The sequence below is a fragment of the Bufo bufo genome, chromosome 3 (genome assembly GCF_905171765.1).
Source record: "Bufo bufo chromosome 3, aBufBuf1.1, whole genome shotgun sequence".
Taxonomy (NCBI): domain Eukaryota; kingdom Metazoa; phylum Chordata; class Amphibia; order Anura; family Bufonidae; genus Bufo; species Bufo bufo.
In genome coordinates, this window is record NC_053391.1 from 128235994 (window position 1) to 128258174 (window position 22181).

The window sequence follows — 22181 nt, forward strand, 5'->3', positions numbered from 1 at the left end:
TAGATCACCATTTGATGCACTCAGGAGATAATCCCATCACATGTGTCTCCTCTTCCCATTCATTCATTATGGAGGGGGTAAAGATATCAGTTTGCATGCTGATTGTTGATTGCGTCAAAGACAATGCCAGTGTGTTTGTTAATTTCGTCACAGACAATGCCATTGTGTTTGCTGAATAGTGTTAGCTTTTGTGTTTAAACTGTACAGGATTGGCTGCTATGTCATGTCCTCAGTTCCCAACCAGGTCCACAGGGGTGGTACCCTTGTTGTAAAATGTGTATATAAGTCAATGCTGTGTGTTCAATAAAGAGTTCCTGTTTTACCCTTCATCATGTTGAGGCTGGTGTTTGGGTAACTGATCGACACTGGGGATTGCTATACGCTGAAGATTTGCCATACTCCCCTGGCTATAACTACTAGCTCTTGTAAGAGCTGTTCCTGCTCTCTTGATTTAGGAGAGGTGCACCCACTGGAGTCTGGAGCCTTGTCTTAGGTCCAGGGTGGGTAGGAAACAGCGAGACCTCAACCAAGCTTCGGCGGTTCGTGGGGTCTGTGGCGGTTATGGTGTCAAGTGGAGTGCTTGGAGTCCTCGGGAAGCGCTAGGAGCATCCATCGACGGAGGTACCCGGTTGGGGTGCCAGGAGATCCATTACAAATACATTAATAAAGTTTGCCATATTGTCAGTCAGCATAAGAATTTCCATATACAGTCAGGTCCATAAATATTTGGACATTAACACAATTCTAACAGTTTTGGCTCTATACACCACCACAATGGATTTGAAATGAAACAAACAAGATGTGCTTTAACTGCAGACTGTCAGCTTTAATTTGAAGGTATTTACATCCAAATCAGGTGAACGGTGTAGGAATTACAACAGTTTGCATATGTGCCTCCCACTTGTTAAGGGACCAAAAGTAATGGGACAATTGGCTTCTTAGCTGTTCCATGGCCAGGTGTGTGTTATTCCATCATTATCCCAATTACAATGAGCAGATAAAAGGTCCTGAGTTAATTTCAACTGTGCTATTTGCATTTGGAATCTGTTGCTATCAACTCTCAAGATGAGATCCAAAGAACTGTCACTATCAGTGAAGCAAGCCATTATTAGGCTGAAAAAACAAAACAAACCCATCAGAGTGATAGCAAAAACATTAGGCGTGTCCAAAACAACAGTTTGGAACATTATTAAAAAGAAGGAACGCACCGGTGAGCTCAGCAACACCAAAAGACCCGGAAGACCACGGAAAACAACTGTGGTTGATGACCGAATAATTATTTCCCTGGTGAATAAAGCACCCTTCACAACAGTTGGCCAGATCAAGAACACTCTCCAGGAGGTAGGTGTATGTGTGTCAAAGTCAACAATCAAGAGAAGACTTCACCAGAGTGAACACAGACGGTTCACCACAAGATGTAAACCATTGGTGAGCTTCAAAATCATGAAGGCCAGATTAGAGTTTGCCATCTAAAAAAGCCTTCACAGTTCTGGAACAACATCCTATGGACAGATGAGTCCAAGATCAACTTGTACCAGAGTGATGGGAAGAGAAGAGTATGGAGAAGGAAAGGAACTGCTCATAATCCTAAGCATACCACCTCATCAGTGAAGCATGGGTGGTAGTAGTGTCATGGCGTGGGCATGTATGGCTGCCAATGGAACTGGTTCTCTGTTCTCTTGTATTTATTGATGATGTGACTGCTGACAAAAGCAGCAAGATGAATTCTGAAGTGTTTTCGGGCAATATTATCTGCTCATATTCAGCCAAATGCTTCAGAACTCATTGGACGGCGCTTCACAGTGCAGATGGACAATGACCCAAAGCATACTGCAAAAGCAACCAAACAGTTTTTTAAGGGAAAGAAGTGGAATGTTATGCAATGGCCAAGTCAATCATCTGACCTGAATTCGATTGAGCATGCATTTTACTTGCTGAAGACAAAACTGAAGGGAAAATGCCCCAAGAACAAGCAGGAACTGAAGACAGTTGCAGTTGAGGCCTGGCAGAGCATCACCAGGGATGAAACCCAGCGTCTGGTGATGTCTATGCGTTCCAGACTTCAGGCTGTATTTGACTGCAAAGGATTTGCAACCAAGTATTTAAAAGTGAAAGTTTGATTTATGATTATTATTCTGTCCCATTACTTTTAGTCCCTTAACAAGTGGGAGGCAGATATGCAAACTGTTGCAATTCCTGCACCATTCACCTGATTTGGATGTAAATACCCTCAAATTAAAGCTGACAGTCTGCAGTTAAAGCACATCTTGTTCATTTCATTTCAAATCCATTGTGGTGGTGTATAGAGTCAAAAATTTTAGAATTGTGTCAATGTCCCAATATTTATGGACCTGACTGTATATAAAAATGTGACACTACCACTATATAATAATACTTCAAAAATCCTTTGCTCCCATGATTTGGCATTCTGGTAAGTATATGTGATGCAAAGCATTTAAGATATAGAACAACATGAGGAGAAAGCTCCTGGGACCATTCCACATATGTTGGAATCTGACGCTGGTCCTTATCATAAACAGGGCTAGATCCCTTCAGAGACCAGTAGCTCCAGGATATGTCTCACTGGGAAATGGCTGGCAACCTGAAAACAGCTACAAGCATTTTTATTTCTTTCACAGCCTGAGCCCTCCTTTCTCTGACAGGTAGAGGCCCTTCGCATCCCCTCCCTCCTGCCATTGGGGGTCTCTCTTCATGCAGTCACATTCTTTCTTGACGCCTCTGGCTGTTTTCAAGTTTTATTAAATTTGCAAGTGAAATGATGAAGATGGGAAGACTTTATCCTTCAGAAGTGACACCTCAACCCGTGAAATCAAACCTCGGCTGTGATTTATTTGGCTGGAATAAAACATGTAAGAAACAGAAAATAAACACAAGGAGGAAGGAGATGTAAATTGGCCTTAATTCAAAACCAACGTCAGCGTTCTTCCCCCACACATACACTAAGTCTTGTACGGAGAACAGCGATGCGTGTCAATTATTTATCTGCACAACCACTTAGCTTTTGCTTTGAATCATGGGAAAGGACAAGATTTTAAGAAATAAGCAAACGGATTGCCCTCGCAGAGAGTAGTATCAAGCCAATTCATACTCGTCTGAACCTTACTGACCCATACTTACAATTTCACTGCAAAGTATATAATTTGTATCTAGCTTATGGAAGATGACTAGACTTGTCTATAAACCGAAATACACATTTATTATACAGACTTGTCCACAGTTACTCTTCCCAAGAAATTGAATACTGATTATAATAGAAAGCTAATGTAGCATTGTGAGGTGTACCGATGAGATATGAGAAGTGCTGAGCGTACAAAAGGCTTTCCATGTTTCATTATAGATGTCAATTAATGTTAAATATGTGCAAGAACATGATCAATTTGTCTTAGGTCTATAGTACTCTATGTGCAACCTATGGAAAGATACTATATACCACTGTTTTGTTTTCATTTATTCTCCAATATGAAAATAGGCCTTATACACTTAAGAGTATAATGGCCATCAACCAAAACCTTTAAAGGGGTTGTCCCACAAAAAATATTCTACAGTTTTTAAACCAGCACCTGGATCTGAATACTTTTGTAATTGCATGTAATTAAAATTTTTGCATAGCCACTGAGTTATTCATAGTAACATAGTAACATAGTACATAAGGCCTGTTAACCTGCAAGTTGATCCAGAGGAAGGCAAAAAAAAAAAAAACTGTGAGGTAGAAGCCAATTTTCCCCACTTTAGGAGAATAAAAAATTCCTTCCCGACTGCAATCAGGCAATCAGAATAACTCCCTGGATCAATGACCCCCCTCTAGTAGCTATAGCCTGTAATATTATTACACTCCAGAAATACATCCAGGCCCCTCTTGAATTCCTTTATTGTACTCACCATCACCACCTCCTCAGGCAGAGAGTTCCATAGTCTCACTGCTCTTACCGTAAAGAATCCTTTTTTTATGTTTGTGTACAAAACCTTCTTTCCTCCAGACGCAGAGGATGTCCTCTCGTCACAGTCACAGTCCTGGGGATAAATAGATGATGGGATAGATCTCTGTACTGACCCCTGATATATTTATATATATTAATTAGATCTCCCCTCAGTCGTCTTTTTTCTAAAGTGAATAACCCTAATTTTGAAAATCTTTCAGGGTACTGTAGTTGCCCCATTCCAGTTATTACTTTAGTTGCCCTCCTCTGGACCTTCTCCAGCTCTGCTATGTCTGCCTTGTTTACAGGAGCCCAGAACTGTACACAGTACTCCATGTGTGGTCTGACCAGTGATTTGTAAAGTGGTAGGACTATGTTCATATCACGGGAATCTATGCCCCTTCTGATGCAACCCATTATCTTATTGGCCTTGGCAGCAGCTGCCTGACACTGGTTTTTGCAGCTTAGTTTGCTGTTTATTAAAATTCCTAGACCCTTTTCCATGTCAGTGTTACCGAGTGTTTTATTATTTAGTATGTACGGGTGACTTGCATTATTCCTTCCCATGTGCATAACTTTACATTTGTCAGTGTTAAACCTCATCTGCCACTTATCTGCCAAAGTCTCCAATCTATCCAGATCCCTCTGTAGTTAGTATACTGTCCTCTTCAGTGTAAATTACTTTACACAGTTTAGTGTCATCTGCGAAAAATTATACTTTACTATGCAAGCTTTCTACAAGATCATTAATAAATATATTGAAGATAATAGCGCCCAATACTGACCCCTGAGGTACCCCACTAGTGACAGTGACCCAATCTGAGTGTGTACCGTTAATAACCACCCTCTGTTTTCTATCATTGAGCCAGTTACTTACCCACATACAGACGTTTTCTCCCAGTCAGAGCATTCTCATTTTATATACTAACCTTTTATGTGGTACAGTGTCAAATGCTTTGGAGAAGTCCAGATATACGACATCCATTGATTCGCCGCTGTCAAGTCTAGAACTTACCTCCTCATAGAAACTGATTAAATTAGTTTGGCATTACTGATCCCTCACGAAGCCATGCTGATATGGTGTTATTTTCTTATTTCCGTTGAGATGCTCTAAGATAGAATCTCTCAGATAACCTTCAAACAGTTTACCCACAACAGATGTTAAACTTACCGGCCTATAGTTTCCAGACTCTGTTTTTGGACCCTTTTTGAATATTGGCACCACATTTGCCATGCGCCAATCCTGTGGGACATTCCCTGTCAGTATAGAGTCCGCAAATATCAGAAATAAGGGTCTGGCAATGACATTACTTCATTCCCTTAGGATACGGGGGTGTATGCCATCCGGTCCTGGCGATTTGTCTATTTTAATCGCTGATGTACTTCTTCCTGGGTCAGACAGGACACTTAATGGGGAATTTATTTTTACATTCTGCATGTCATCTGACAGTTTATTTTCCTCAGTGGATACATTGGAGAAAAAAATATTTAACAGCTTTGCTTTCTCCTCGTCGCTCTCTGCGACTCCCCCCTCATTACTCTTTAAAGGGCCGACACCTTCAGATTTATACTTTTTAACATTTATATAATTGAAGAACATTTTAGGGTTAGTTTTACTCTCTTTGGCAATTAATCTCTCGGTCTCTAGTTTGGCCGCTTTTATTTGTTTTTTACATGTTCTATTTTTTTCCTTAAAGTTTTTCAGTGCTTCCGTGCTACCCTCCTGTTTTAGTGATTTATATGCTTTCTTTTTGTCATTTATTGCTTTCTTTACAGTTCTATTTATCCACATTGGTTTCTTTTTGTTCCTTAACCGTTTATTCCCATACGGTATGTACCTCTCACTATGAGATTTTAGGATGTTTTTAAATATATCCCATTTTGTGGCTGTATTTTTATTTTTAAGGACTTTGTCCCAGTTAGTTAGGCCTATGGCCTCTCTTAGTTGGCTAAATTTAGCTTTTTTGAAGTTTGGTATTTTTGTTCCTCCCTGTAGAAACGCTCTTTTGAATGATAATTGGAAGGTTATTACTTTATGGTCACTATTTCCCAGGTGTCCACCAACCTGCAAGTCTGTTGTTCTGTCAGGCCTATTGGTTAATACTAAGTCCAGTATGGCCGTCCCTCTAGTCGGGTCCTGAACCAGTTGGGAGAGGTAATTGTCTTTGGTTATTGCCAAGAACCTGTTTCCCTTATGAGATATACAAGTTTCAGTTTCCCAGTCTATATCTGGGTAGTTGAAGTCCCCCATAATAACCACCTCATTATGATTTGCCGCCTCGTCTATCTCGTTTAGTAGTAGATTTTCTGTGGACTCTGGTATATTAGGTGGTTTATAGTAAACTCCTATTAGTAATTTATTATTGTTTTCAGCTCCATGTATCTCTACCCACAGTGACTCCACATGTTCATGGCCCTCACTTATATCTTCACGGAGTGTTGGATTTAGACAGGACTTTACATAAAGGCAAACCCCTCCCCCTCTCCGATTTTGACGATCCTTTCTAAACAGACTGTAACCTTGTACATTAACTGCCCAGTCATAGCTCTCATCCTGCCATGTCTCAGTTATTCCCACTATGTCATAGTTCTCCTCACACATCACTAATTCTAGCTCCCCAGTTTTATTAGCCAGGCTTCTGGCATTAGTATACATACATTTGAGAAGTTTATGTATATTTTTTACCCTACACCTTTCCTTCTGAACTGTTCTAGTCCCTCCTTCCATGCCTCCCCCAGTCCCACTACCTTGCCCCCGGTCTCTATCTGCACTATCTTACCCTCCTATAGTGTAATTTCCCTCCCCCCCAGTCCCTAGTTTAAACACTCCTCCAACCTTCTAGCCATCTTTTTCCCCAGCACAGCATTGACATCCCCCTCATCTGCTAAACGTGCAAACTTGTTGGGGTGTGTCAGATCAGGGCTAGCCTCCCTGGCACTCTTCCGTCTATCCCGCTTTCTAACTGTCACCTAGCTAGCTACCTCACTTTGCTCAGCCTCCTCTCTGTCACCCTCCACCTCATCTACCCCAAAGAGTGCTTGCTCGGTGAGAAGCAAACTCTTTTTCAAATTTTCAATGCCTCTCAGTGTCTCAACTTGCCCGTTTAGAGACTCGATTTGCAATTCCAAACGCTCACACCTGGAACAAAGATATACACCCTCGAACGGCTATTCCAGGACTGCATACATCATGCAAGATGTGCACTGGACTGCGTTGTCAATTATGCAACACATACTAAATGGGCATTACAACAGTAAAAAAGTAAAACAGTAAATATGATTTAGAATTAGACCCTGTCTGCTGTAGTTGAAGGACTACCTAGAATTAAGCCAACAACACACAAGGAAATTATATCCAACCTTAGTTTCCAACTCCTTTTCTTAAACTCCTTTTTTTTTTTTAACTCCACTTAATAATAAGCCCACTTAGTAGAGCAAGCCTCAGGAAGAGCAAGCTCTAGAGAGTCTAGTGGTTCAATTTATAGCACCTGGTTGCCCAGGCCACTCCCCTTAATCAAGCAGAGAAAAAAAATATGGCAACACCCAGCAGAGAAAAAAAAAAGTTTTAAATGGCAGTACTAAAATGCAAAAACTTAACTGAATACCGCAACCTGATGCTTTTTTTTTTCTTATTTCTTTGTCCTGCTCACTGAGAAGGCCGCACATGCTCAGTTTTACACCTCAACTGCTTCCTGGGTTGTGATAGGGAGAGCTGAGACACGCCCCCATAGCTGCAACAGAAAAGACACTCCCCTTGAGCTTTCAGCTTGATATAAATCTAGGAGAGCAATGAATGGGGAGATCTCTGGATCTATGTGAGGTACAGGACTGGTTCTGGCTTTGTTAGAAAGAGGTTATCGTGTACTATATGATGTCTGATTTTCATTTTTTACATTAGTCATGTGATAACCTCTTTATGTTTTTTACAGCTATAGCCCTACTGTACATCAGAGGCGTTTTCTGGCAGATTCTATATAAATTCAATACAAATAATATTGTGACACGCTTCAGCGGATGCCATACTACAGAGCAAATCTCCCCAAGAAGCATTGCTGTTCCGTAACAGGGCGCTGTACAGAGCATCATTTGGCACAAAGATTGTCTACAGCACCTTCAGTATAGAGCTGTAGTATTCCTATTGAGAAGCATTGCAGAAGTGTTTTGATGGGGAAATTGTGCATTACACTGGGCAAATAATTTAGGATAATGTTAGGGTGGTGTTACAATGTCCGATCTTTGGCAATGCAAGCACCAATGGATGATAACACATCCAGCGGCGCTCGTTTGCACCGGCCTGATAACACAGACCGAAGCAAGCTGCATGAAGGAGGAAAGATTCATTCCTCCCTCGTTCTGTTCTATTCATTATCAGCAGCACATCTCTATTACATAGAAGGATGTGCTGCAAATAATTGGGCATATTTCAACCTGATGAAAGATGCCCATCAGCCGATGAACGAGTGTTTGGTCCTCATCGGCTGATCAACTGCTCAATTATACGAGCCAATTATTAGGAATGAGCCTTCCAATGAACGCGTGTTTCCAATAATTTGCCCGATTATCATGTGGTCTAATAGGGCTTAACTCTATAGCATAACACTGACTGCTTACATTATGGCTGACATACAGTACAGACCAAAAGTTTGGACACACCTTCTCATTCAAAGAGTTTTCTTTATTTTCATGACTATGAAAATTGTAGATTCACACTGAAGGCATCAAAACTATGAATTAACACATGTGGAATTATATACATAACAAACAAGTGTGAAACAACAGAAAATATGTCATATTCTAGGTTCTTCAAAGTAGCCACCTTTTGCTTTGATTACTGCTTTGCACACTCTTGGCATTCTCTTGATGAACTTCAAGAGGTAGTCCCCTGAAATGGTTTTCACTTCACAGGTGTGCCCTGTCAGGTTTAATAAGTGGGATTTCTTGCCTTATAAATGGGGTTGGGATCATCAGTTGCGTTGAGGAGAAGTCAGGTGGATACACAGCTGATAGTGTGGAATTATATACATCAAGAGAATGCCAAGAGTGTGCAAAGCAGTAATCAAAGCAAAAGGTGGCTACTTTGAAGAACCTAGAATATGACATATTTTCAGTTGTTTCACACTTGTTTGTTATATAATTCCACATGTGTTAATTCATAGTTTTGATGCCTTCATAGTCATGAAAATAAAGAAAACTCTTTGAATGAGAAGGTGTGTCCAAACTTTTGGTCTGTACTGTACATTATGTTGTTCCTTTGTGTGATGGCATTATTTGGGCACAGCATGGCATGTAGGCTAAGCACACATTGGTGCAGGGAACCACTGGACAACCTCTCAGAAAACATAGCTAGGGAGGTCTGTGCTGTACATGTAGTCAACGAGAGGCAAATAAACTCTTACATTTTGTATAAACAGTACACATTAGATAGTTTAAGGGAATCAACAGGAACCTGTACAGACGCTGCTTCATATTTATGAATTCAGCAGAAAGTGAAGTAAAATTTAGGGCATGTTGGTGCTTTTTGGCATTATTCTAGTGAGTTGTTTCAGGTATAATGTCCAGATATTAAAAACAAACAAATTCCAAGCTTGGTATTGATCCATTTTCTGAGCATCATTTTTGAGAGAGCGTTATTTCATTATATAGATATATATATATATATATATATATATATATATATATATATATATAGTGGCTTGCAAAAGTTAGGGCACCCCTAGTCAAAATTACTGTTACTGTGAACAGTTAAGCAAGGTGAAGATGAAATGATCTCTGAAAAGGCATTAAGTTGACACATTCTCTTTGTATTTTAAGCAAAAATGTATTTCTATTTTTTATTTTTTCAAAATAACAAAAAAAGAAAAATGGCCTGAAGCAAACGTTTGGGCACCCTGCATGGTTTCTACCTAGCAGCAAGTATCATGGCTTGTAAACGCTTTTTGTAGCCAGACAAAAGTCTTTCAATTCTTGTTTGAGGGATTGTCATCCATTCTTCCTTGTAAAAGTCTTCCAGTTCTGTCAGATTCCTGGGCCATCTTTCATGCACTGCTCTTTTGAGGTTTATCCACAGATTTTCAATGAAGTTCAGATAAGTGTAATGTGAGGGCAATGGTAAAACCTTTAGGTAAAAGTGGGTGTTACTAGGTTCTGTAACGGAGTGCCGAAGGCGCACTCGGTCTCCTATCAGCCGCAGACCTGCTGCTTAGCATCGGGAGCGAGGATCTGTGTTTGACCTTGTTCCCAGGGCAGCTTTGCTAGCTGGGAGGCTCCCTGCTCCTAGGTCTGCCTTGAGCGCCAAGCTGATCACTTGGTGCTCGACTGGTCGGTCTGTCGGTCATGTGATGCTGGCCACGTCACATAACCCTCACTCCCCACTATAAATACAGGCAGCCTGCTGGCCACAGGTTGCCTGCTAATTTTAGGTATCTGGTGATTGTTTTGTTCCTGCATACTTACCTGATCCTGTGTTCCCTGACGATTCTCTGCCTGCTCCTCCTGTACTGCGCATCTCTCCTGGTATCCTGACCCCGGCTTCCACCTGACGATTCTTTGCGGACTCCTGCTGTACTTCGTTTCTCTCCTGGTATTTGACCTCGGCTTTTCCTGACTATTCTCTGCTCATTCCTTAGTACTGTGTAGCTCTCTAGGTATTGACCCGGTCCGTTCACGTTCCGTTATTTGTCTTGTCTGTCTTCCCAGCACGTATCCTAAGTTAGGGACTGCCGTCTAGTTGTCCCCTGTCATTAGGACTTGCGAGGCAAGTAGGCAGGGCCAGGGGTGAGGGTGGAGCCTAGTGGTCACTATCCTTTCCCCTGTGTGTAGTGTATGTTACCGTCACAGATTAACAGGCCGTAACCTAACCACTGTATCATGAATCCTCTGGTGACCCTGACTGACCATGTCTCTAACCTGACGCAGATGGTGCAGGAGCTAGGGGAGAAACTCTGTTCTTTTGAGCTAGGACAAGGTACTTCCATCCCTCAGGCCTCCAGTCCACATTTAGAGCCCCAGATTAAGCTTCCTGAGCCCTTTTCTGGAGATTGGAAGAAGTTTCTTTCCTTTAAAGAAAATTGTAAACTTTTTTTCCGTTTGCGCCCCGTATCCTCTGGCCCCGAGAGTCAACGCGTGGGCATTGTAATTTCCCGGTTACAGGGTGATCCCCATTTTCTTTACCTGCTGACGCCAGTTGTTTAACATCAGTGGAGGGGTTTTTTCAGGCCCTGGGTACCCTGTATGATGAACCAGACAGGACACTGGTAGCCGAGACTGCTCTAAAAGTTCTGGTTCAGGGCGATCTACCTGCGGAGGAGTATTGCACTCAATTCAGAAGGTGGTGTGTTCCCTCAGGATGGAATGAACCAGCACTTAAGAGTCAGTTCAGGTCAGGTCTGTCTGATAACTTAAAGGATCTTCTAGTGAGTTATCAGCTTCCAGAGACTCTAGAGGAGATGATGACCCTTGTAGTCCGACTTGACCGACGGGTTAGAGAGAGACGACAGGAACGACAGTTCTCGTCTCAGATGGTGGTCCAGCCTGAGGTCTATCCCAGAAACAACGCTGAGGTCTCTACCGAAGAACCCATGCAGGTCGGCATGACTCAAGGGAATCTGCGCCGCAGACGTGGAGTGTGTTTTTACAGCGGAGATCCTGACCATTGGATCAACCAGTGTCCAAAGAAGGCCTTCTCCGTTAAGTCTCCCAAGGCAAGGCAACCTAAAGACCAGGTACACCCTGATAATACAAAATGTAAGCTTTTGGTACCTATAACAATATCTCTGGGGGTTAATAAATGGCCGGGTAAGGCCTTTATTGACTCTGGTTCAGCGGCCAGCTTTATTGACTCTGAGTACGTCATTAGACTGGGTATTCAAATTTTTTCTCTTCCTACACCTATCCATTTCATGGCTATTGACGCCACTCCCCTGGTAGGTGGTATGGTGAGGTCATGTACCTCAGAGATTTCTTTAACCGTGGGGGTGTGCCACTCTGAGAAATGTTCCCTCTTAGTCCTGGAGAACTTACCGGTCGAGGTGGTACTAAGGTTGCCTTGGCTCCTATTACACAACCCCACTATTGATTGGTCCAGGGGGGAGTTGGTGAAATGGGGACCTAAGTATGACTTGTGCTTGTCTGTGGTACAAGCTGGGGTCTCAGTAGAATCTGATATATTACCCATGGTCATTAGGGAATATTCTGATGTGTTCTCATCACCTACCCCAGAGGTTCTACCACCCCATAGACCTTATGATTGCGCCATAGAGTTAGTAGAAGGTGCCAGGTTTCCTAAGGGGCGTATTTATAATCTCTCTCAGCCCGAACGCAAGGCCATGGAGGATTATATTAAGGAAAGCCTCGGTAAGGGGCATATTAGACCTTCTGTCTCTCCTATGGGAGCAGGGTTTTTCTTCGTTAAGAAGAAGGATGGTGGTCTTAGGCCTTGTATCGATTACCGGAAATTGAATAAGATCATTATCCAGAATAGATACTCTCTCCCATTGATTCCGGATTTATTTAACCAGGTTCTGGGGGCAACTTGGTTTTCTAAGATTGACCTGAAAGGGGCATACAATCTAATCCGAATCAAGGAGGGAGACGAATGGAAGACGGCATTCAATACTCCGGCAGGGCACTTTGAATATCAGGTTATGCCTTTTGGACTCAGCAATGCCCCAGCTGTGTTCCAAAACTTTATGAATGATATTCTTAGAGAGTTTTTAGGTAAATTTGTCATTGTTTATCTTGACGACATTTTGATATTTTCTCCTGATTTCAAATCTCATGTGTCTCATGTTAGACAAGTATTAGAGGTGTTGAGGGAGAATCAGTTGTCCACTAAACAAGAGAAATGTGTCTTTGGTGTACAGGAGATACTGTTTCTAGGGCATGTCCAGACCCCTCACGCCTTCAAGATGGATCCTGGTAAGGTACTAGCTATTAAGGAATGGGTAAGGCCTTCATCCTTAAAGGTCTTACAACGGTTCTTAGGTTTTGCCAATTACTACCGTAAATTTATTAAGAATTTTTCAGTAATTGCTAAACCGTTGACCGACCTTACTAAGAAAGGGGCGGATTTGGAGAACTGGTCTACTGAGGCCATTACTTCGTTTGAAACACTAAAAAAGGCATTCAGTAGCGCTCCCATTCTGATCCAGCCAGATCAGGAGAGACCTTTTATTGTGGAGGTGGATGCGTCTGAGAACGGCGCAGGAGCAGTCCTTTCACAAGGTCCTGCTAGTCTAACTAACCTAAGACCGTGTGCATTCTTTTCCAGAAAATTTTCTTCAACCGAGAGAAACTACGACATAGGAAAATCGGGAGTTGCTGGCCATTAAGTGGGCATTTGAGGAGTGGAGGCATTTTCTGGAGGGGGCAAGGCATTGTGTAACTGTTGTCACTGACCATAAGAACCTTATGTTTCTCGAATCTGCTAAGAGGTTGAATCCCCGTCAGGCTAGATGCGCACTGTTTTTTACTCGTTTTGAATTCTCCATTACTTTCAAGCCTGGAAGTAAAAACGTGAAGGCTGATGCATTATCTCGGAGCTTCCATGCTTTTCAGCCTACAGAGGCACCGCCTGAATCCATCCTACCAGCAAATATCTTCGTAGCAGCCTTAACCCAAGATATCTCGGCTCTCATTAAGGCTGAACAACATCTGGCACCGGCAACCACCCCAACAGATAAGTTGTTTGTTCCCATACAATTTCGTCTCCAGCTGTTGGGTGAGTGTCATGATTCTGCCTTTTGTGGACATCCTGGTTTTGAGGGCACTAGAGAGCTAGTTTCTAGATCCTATTGGTGGCCCACTCTATTTAGGAATGTCAAGTCCTACGTGTCAGCCTGTGAGGTTTGTGCTAGGTCTAAGACACCTAGGACTCGCCCTGCTGGTAACCTACGACCCCTACCCATTCCCAGTAGACCCTGGTCCCATATCTCGATGGACTTTATTACTGACCTGCCGCCGGCGGAGGGTAAGACTCTGGTTTGGGTAGTGGTCGATAGGTTTAGCAAGATGGTTCATTTCATTCCTCTGTCTAAACTCCCGAATGCCAAGACCCTGGCATCTATTTTTGGGAAAGAGATTGTACGGTCACATGGTATCCCGGAAAATATTGTATCTGACAGGGGTGTGCAGTTTGTGTCCAAATTTTGGAGGGCTTTTTGCCAAAGATGTCAGATTTCGTTGTCTTTTTTCTCCGCCTACCACCCTGAGATTGATGGGCAGACTGAACGCCTTAATCAGTCTGTGGAACAATTCCTGAGGTCGTATGTTGCTGATGACCAGCAATTATGGGTTAAATACCTTCCGTTGGCTGAATTTGCTTTGAATAACCGTGTCAATTCTTCTGCTGGGGTCTCCCCTTTCTTTTGTAACCATGGTTTTCATCCCCGTTTTCATTCTGGGTCATCCGTGTCCTCCTCTAACCCTGAGGCGGATAGGCTCTTTTCTGAACTGTGCACAGTTTGGGCCCGGGTTAAAATGAACCTAGAAAAGGCTCAAAGTTCTCAAAGACTCAAAGCCAATAGGAAACGTTCAAGGGGCGCAAATTTTCTGGTTGGGGATAAGGTGTGGTTATCCTCCAAGAATCTCTCTCTCAAGGTAGATTCTAAAAAATTTGCTCCTCCTTTTATTGGACCATATAAGATCATGGAGCTGATTAACCCGGTATCGTTTAGGTTGGAGCTGCCCGAGTCATTCCACATTCATAATGTGTTCCATAAATCTCTACTTAAAAGATATGTTAAACCAGTAGTACCATCAAAAGCCTCGCCTCTGCCGGTTCTTGTTAATGATGCTGTTGAGTATGTGGTGTCTAAAATAGTGGATGTCAGGAAGGTGCGTAATTCCTTGCAGTACCTGATTCACTGGAAGGGGTATGGACCTGAAGCGAGATCTTGGGTCCCTGCCAGGGAGGTTCATGCTCCTAGACTTGTTTGAAAATTTCATTTAGAACACCCTGAAAGGCCATCGCCTGAAGTCTTGGGTCCGGTGGCCCCTCGTAAAAGGGGGGGCACTGTAACGGGGTGCCGAAGGCGCACTCGGTCTCCCATCTGTGTTTGACCTTGTTCCCAGGGCAGCTTTGCTAGCTGGGAGGCTCCCTGCTCCTAGGTCTGCCTTGAGCGCCGAGCTGATCACTCGGTGCTCGACTGGTCGGTCATGTGATGCTGGCCACGTCACATTACCCTCACTCCCCACTATAAATACAGGCAGCCTGCTGGCCACAGGTTGCCTGTTAATTTTAGGTATCTGGTGATTGTTTTGTTCCTGCATACTTACCTGATCCTGTGTTCCCTGACGATTCTCTGCCTGCTCCTCCTGTACTGCGCATCTCTCCTGGTATCCTGACCCCGGCTTCCACCTGACGATTCTTTGCGGACTCCTGTTGCACTTCGTTTCTCTCCTGGTATTTGACCTCGGCTTTTCCTGACTATTCTCTGCTCATTCCTTAGTACTGCGTAGCTCTCTAGGTATTGACCCGGTCCGTTCACGTTCCGTTATTTGTCTTGTCTGTCTTCCCAGCACGTATCCTAAGTTAGGGACTGCCGTCTAGTTGTCCCCTGTCATTAGGACTTGCGAGGCAAGTAGGCAGGGCCAGGGGTGAGGGTGTGTAGTGTACGTTACTGTCACAGGTACTAACCATGCTGGGTGCCCAAACTTTTGCTTTAGACCATTATCCTTTTTTGTTATTTTGAAAATGTAAATGATGAAATAAAAAAACATATTTGTGCTTAAAATACAAAGGGAATGTGTCATCTTTAACAATATGCCTTTTGAAGATCATTTAATCTTCAACTTGCTTAACGATTCATAGTAACAGTAGTTTTCACCAGGGGTGCCCAAACTTTTGCATGCCACTGTATACTTATAGTATACAGATTTGGGCATTTATAATGTGAGGTGCATTAACTGGTTTAATCTATTAGGAACCCTATAGATACCTACATAATACCTAGATTATCACCTTAACACCACAGAGCTCCATATTCCCTGAGTTGGCTGTCTATGAACAAACCCCTTAAAAAAACTTCAAAAAAGAATTTGAATAAAGATATCCTGCTTTTTATTTTAAGCCAGTGTATGGTAATAGAGGGGGCATAATCCTAATGCTGTATTGACTGTTGTGCTACTGTAGGTAACCTTGAGAATTATCAACAGTATTACTCACCATTTAGTAGATGTGGAACTAGACTCCAAGCTAATAGGATGCACTTAAGCTAGGCGACTTTGCCAAAGGGCCTGATTCCCATTAAAATGTGCTTTGCATACCTTACCTTAAGGTTAATGGGAGGTTGGTTTCCATATTTTTAGAAGAGGGTAGAGACTAAAGAGCTTGTCATCCTAAGCTATCTATACAGTTATTAGGCATTGTCAAATAACTCCTCATGGTGTGTGTCTATAAAAAAGTACAGTCAGAGGTTTGGAGATTGCACCACCCGTACATCTGGTAGACCCTTAGTTATCTCTCTGTAGCAGACAACCAGGCAGATTTTCAAAAGTAGTGTAGCATTTCCAATTCACCAGTCTGGATCTTAGTCTAAAATCCTGATTGTAAAATAAGTAATCTGTGTATGTCAAGGTCCATCATTCAGGTCAGTGTACTGCTCTTACGCCCCAGCTGTTCTGTCATATGTCCCTGCTTTTTCTCCCTTTCTTCTCTCATGCCTGAAGCAGATGCTGCTCTGCTGGGACCTTTGGTGTTTCCTCTAGAGTGTATCAGCGCTGACCTGAGCTTTTTTAAGAGATAAAGCACACCAATAGTGTCCTGCTTCAACCTATGCTTTGCTATCCTTGGCTATTTTGAGACACCTCTTTTCACTCTGGGCCTGAGTAATAGGTTAATTTGTGTTTCAGTTCCATGATAGCTTGTTCACTCTCTGTTTGCTTCTGTTGTTTCTGACCCAGCTAGTACTACCTACTTTTCTTGCTTGAATGGATCTTCTGCCTGTCTACTGTATTGCCTGAACTTCTCCAACCCTAAACTCTGTCTGCCTTACTAAAATTTTACCTTCTAGTTTTGAACCACATCCTGGTATCACTAGCTAGTGGATCAACTTGCAGGATAACAGGCTGAACTGGATGGACAGATGTCTTTTTTTAGCCTTATAAACTATGTTACTATAAGCTGCTGCAGATGGAGACTACTCCTGTGGTAATGACTTTGGGGTTCCATGCAGCAAAGACCAGTTCCCTGTACAGGACTTAAAGGGCAAATTTAGAGGAATCCTTTAGACATTTCTCTGATATCTAGCACTAAGTCAAATTCATTGCAAATCAGTGAGTTTACATCCACTTGATACATATGACACAGCTTTTAGGTTTAAGACACAAGAAGTTAAAGACAATTCTTCTTTAGAATATACACCATTGTTTCTTTTAGGAAGTCAACACTTTTTTTTAAAGCCCACATTTTTTATTAATGAGTACCACTAAATGGATTTCTTTCCTCACTCAAAATGTGTGTATTCAGTTTTACCAAGTCTGATTTGAAACATTGGCTATTTTAGACTGTATATATTGACACTGGCAGTACAAGCTGGGGGTAATTTCACAGGATTTACAAGGTCCTTAATGTTCTGCCAGTTGAAGCAGGACTCTCTGTTCCAAGGATAACTCCTGCACTTCTTTCCAAACTATGGTTCAGATAACATTTAGCAATTGTACTTCTGGAAAACCTTATGGCATAATCCAAGTCAGCCTCTTTTCGCAGTACTTTATTTGTAAATGTATTTTCCAGTTTTCTCCATATTTTCTTCAGAAACAGAAATGTGCTATAAATATCTATTGGATTCTGTAAAGTTCTTATTGCATGCTCTGCTAAAAGAATCTGTCTGAGTAGATATGTACATGTTTAATCTTTTGATACAGAACAATATAGAGTCTGTAAGTGTCTTTCATAAGTTTAGTAGTTATTTTGGTAGCTGTGGTACAAAGATAAAGTGGCTTTTACAAGGACATAAAGTGTCATCAAAACAAAGTCTGCACTTCTATAAGCTAGCCTTCAAGCTTCTTTGACAGTTCAGTCTAGGCTCTGTATATACAAAAGTAAAATCATTATACTGGCATCACAAAGGCAGTTCCTATTGCAAAATGGACTATGGAAAGTTGGGGTCTTGTTTTCATATGGTCCAACCCCCTTATCCCATGTCTAGAATGGGGGGAGCTAATAATTACCAATAGGGCCATCGTGTACTGAAACATAAGCTGTTTAACCATCTTAGAAATAAATTTTTGCTATAAATCTTGCTACTCCTCCATACACAAAGGCTCAGATTTACAGAGGTCCTTGTGCCAGAATTGTGGGATGAGCTGCAACTTATTTTTAGACAAATTTATTATTGATTGCACCAATAAGAATAAATGGTTGCACCTTGCAGGCACTTTACAAAGGTGCCGAGAAAAGCAGACATAGCTTTGTAGAGCCGTTTGTTAATGACTTGTACCATTTGCAGGCTCAAAATAATGGTCTAAAATAAACAAAGCAAGACTTGGCGACTGAGATAAAACTGACACATCTTGTGCCTGTCTAATCTAACTTTGCAATATTAGATAGAATAAGTAAATGTGGACCAAGGGTCTTATAATAGAATAGACATATTTACAGGAGCAATCCATTGATGGGATACTGTCCCTACATAACCTTTGCTTTTTAAAAGATATGTTTCACATCCTATAGGGAATTTTGTAACACATATGAACCATCCTTTAATATCCATTTGGCTCCACATCAACTCTTGAACAAGGGCTACTGAACCATGATCCTCTTCATCAGCAAGTGACTTCAGCATATGTACGGTTAGGATTATTGTTGTCTTCTTTTTTTCCTTTACAACCATCTTTATTGCATTTTGTTATTGTCGCTTCCATTCTCTTATTCTATTATTAAAGCCGAGTGGAGGCAGCATAGCGAATATCAGATCGGTAGATTTGGTACTGTCAGTGGCCCAGGCAATATAATTCAAAGAAGGTTGGCTGTCACATAATGAGCAGTTAAGTGCACCAAGGGAGGGCCCAAGTTACTTTGAGCACTCTTGCTCTTCCTGATTCCTCAGCTAGTCGTTTCTTTTCCTTTTTGATTGACAGGACCAGGTTTCCGCATAGTCATCTCCCTTGGCCCTGTCGATGAAGAAGGAAATGAAGAGGCTGGCCGAGGAAGCAGGAGGAATAAGGGTGTAGAGGATGGAGTGGGCGAGCCCTCAGTGCACTTAACTGCTCATTTGCATATAGCTTAAAAGTACTTTTAATCCAGAATGAAACAACACATTGCTAAGTGAAAGCTATCATTGCATTCTGCTGAGCTAGCCCTACAAGACTCATTTATCCCCTTCTCCAGAGACTCTCCAAGTTCATGGAATGGTCCTGAAAAGGTACATAATGGTGTACAGGAGATGTGGGGAAGAGTTCAGTGGACCCTCACCACAAGACAATATGACCCAGACCCCTGAACTGTGAGTACACCAAACACTACACCTTAGCCCCAGATCACCCCCCTGCACCCCAATTAACCCTTTGATCACCCCTTTGATCGCCCCTGTCAATCACTAGTGAAAGGAAAAAAAGTGATCAGTGTAAACTGTCACTTTTTTTTTTCCACTAGTATTGGCTGTTAGGTTTTAGGGATAGTTTAGGCCCCTTGGTTAGGTAGTTAGCGTCAGTTAGCGCCCAGCCCACTGCACCGCAGTCACTTTTATTCGCTGATTAGCGTATCGCTAATCAGCATTTGTACTTTTATAGTATCTGTAAGTGATCAAAACTGATCACTGTCAGATCTATACTTGTATTAGTGTCACCTTAGCTCGCCCTCCACCCAAAACGCAGTGTTTGCCCGATCAGGCCTGATCGGTCGCCCACACGTGCGTTCACCCACGCCCGCCCCGCCGCAGTGACAAAAAATTTTTTGTTTTTTGATCACTGCACATTCACTGTACACGCACTGCGGCGATAAAAAAATCAGTTTTGATATTTTTTATCAACCGCAGCGGCCTCCGGTACTTCGCTAGCCTCCCCTTTGTAAGACAGGTTTGCTTTTTTTCTTGGGTAGTCTCAGGGAATACCCCTAAATTTAGTAGTCCAAAATGTCAAACAGGGGGTATTCTTCTGAAGAGGCCTACAGGATTCTGACCCAGTCGGATGAGGAGTGGGAACCCTCATCTGACGAATCTAGCGGGTCAGAATATGAACCTGTGGAAAGCAGTGGCTCTCTGACCCAAAGTTCGGACGAGGAGGCTGAGGTCCCTGATAGCACCAGGCGTACCCGGCCCCGTGTCGCTAGACCACAGGTTACGCAGGATCCGCTTCAAGAGCAGCAGAGTGGGGCTGTCGCTGCCGGATCACGTGGTGAGGCATACACCAGCAGCGCAGCCCTTCCTGGACCTAGTACCAGCACTGCCGTACAACATGGTGAAGTAGCGAGCACCAGAAGGGCAGTTGAAGCTGGTACGGTGGCACGTGCAGTAGTTACCCCGTCGCAGCCACCGCACAGACAGGCCCGTAGAGCCCCTAGAGTCCCTGAGGTGCTGGCAAACCCTGATTGGCAGTCACCAACTTCAGCCGCACCTGTAGTTCCCCCTTTCACCGCCCAGTCTGGAGTTCGGGTTGAGACGGCTCAAATCGGTTCGGCCCTGGGATTTTTTGAGCTGTTCTTGACTGCGGAGCTCTTGGACTTAGTCGTGGCAGAGACAAACCGGTATGCCACACAATTTATAACCGCAAACCCGGGAAGCTTTTATGCCCAGCCTTTCCGGTGGAAACCAGTCCAAGTTTCCGAAATTAAAATTTTTCTGGGCCTTCTCCTCAACATGGGTCTAACTAAAAAGCATGAATTGCGGTCATATTGGTCCACGAACCCAATTCATCACATGCCCATGTTCTCTGCTGCTATGTCCAGGACACGATTTGAGACCATCCTCCGTTTTCTGCATTTTAGCGACAACACCACCTCCCGTCCCAGAGGCCACCCAGCTTTTGACCGGCTCCACAAAATTCGGCCCCTCATAGACCATTTCAACCAGAAATTTGCAGATTTGTATACCCCCGAGCAAAACATCTGCATAGACGAGTCCCTAATACATTTTACCGGGCGCCTTGGCTTCAAACAATACATCCCAAGCAAGCGTGCCCGGTATGGGGTCAAATTGTATAAGCTCTGTGAAAGGGCCACAGGCTATACCCACAAATTTCGTGTCTATGAGGGAAAAGATCAGACCCTGGAGCCGGTCGGTTGCCCTGACTACCTGGGGAGCAGTGGGAAGACAGTCTGGGACTTGGTGTCACCCTTATTCGGCAAGGGGTACCATCTTTATGTGGACAATTTCTACACAAGTGTGGCCCTCTTTAGGCATTTGTTTCTAGAACGGATTTGCGCCTGTGGCACCGTGCGACCTAGTCGCCGGGGCTTCCCCCAACGGCTTGTTACCACCCGTCTTGCAAGGGGGGAGAGGGCTGCCTTGTGTAATGAAGAACTGCTCGCGGTGAAATGGAGAGACAAGCGTGACGTTTACATGCTCTCCTCCATTCACGCAGACACGACAATCCAAATTGAGCGAGCAACCCGTGTCATTGAAAAGCCCCTCTCAGTCCACGACTATAATTTGCTCATGGGAGGGGTGGACTTCAATGACCAGATGTTGTCTCCGTATTTAGTTTCCCGCAGAACCAGACGCTGGTATAAGAAGGTGTCTGTATATTTGATTCAATTGGCGCTGTATAATAGTTTTGTTCTCTACAGTAAGGCTGGGAGAACACGATCCTTCCTCAAATTCCAGGAAGAGATCATCGAGAACCTCCTGTATCCAGAAGGTTCCGTGGCCCCATCCACCAGTGTAGTTAGCCGTCTACACGAGCGACATTTCCCCAATGTCGTTGCTGGTACCTCAATCCAACCGTCACCCCGAAAAAGATGTCGTGTCTGTAGCAGGAGTGGAATAAGGCGTGACACCCGCTATTTCTGTCCTGACTGCCCTGACCACCCTGCCCTATGCTTAGGAGAGTGTTTCCGGAAGTACCACACACAGGTACACCTAGCATAGGGATCACATCTCACCAGGACAGGCACACAGGGCTATTAGGGCCCATTCACTCACAGCTGCTGCAAACGTCTCCTTTCACATGGGACAAAGTGCATAACGTACTTCGCCACATCTTTGGGCGATTTGCGCTTTGCACATTGACCCATGGGGAAGGAGAGGTTTGTTCTATAAAGGTAAAAAAAAAACAAAAAAAAAAAAAACACCAGTAAGCAAAAAGGTT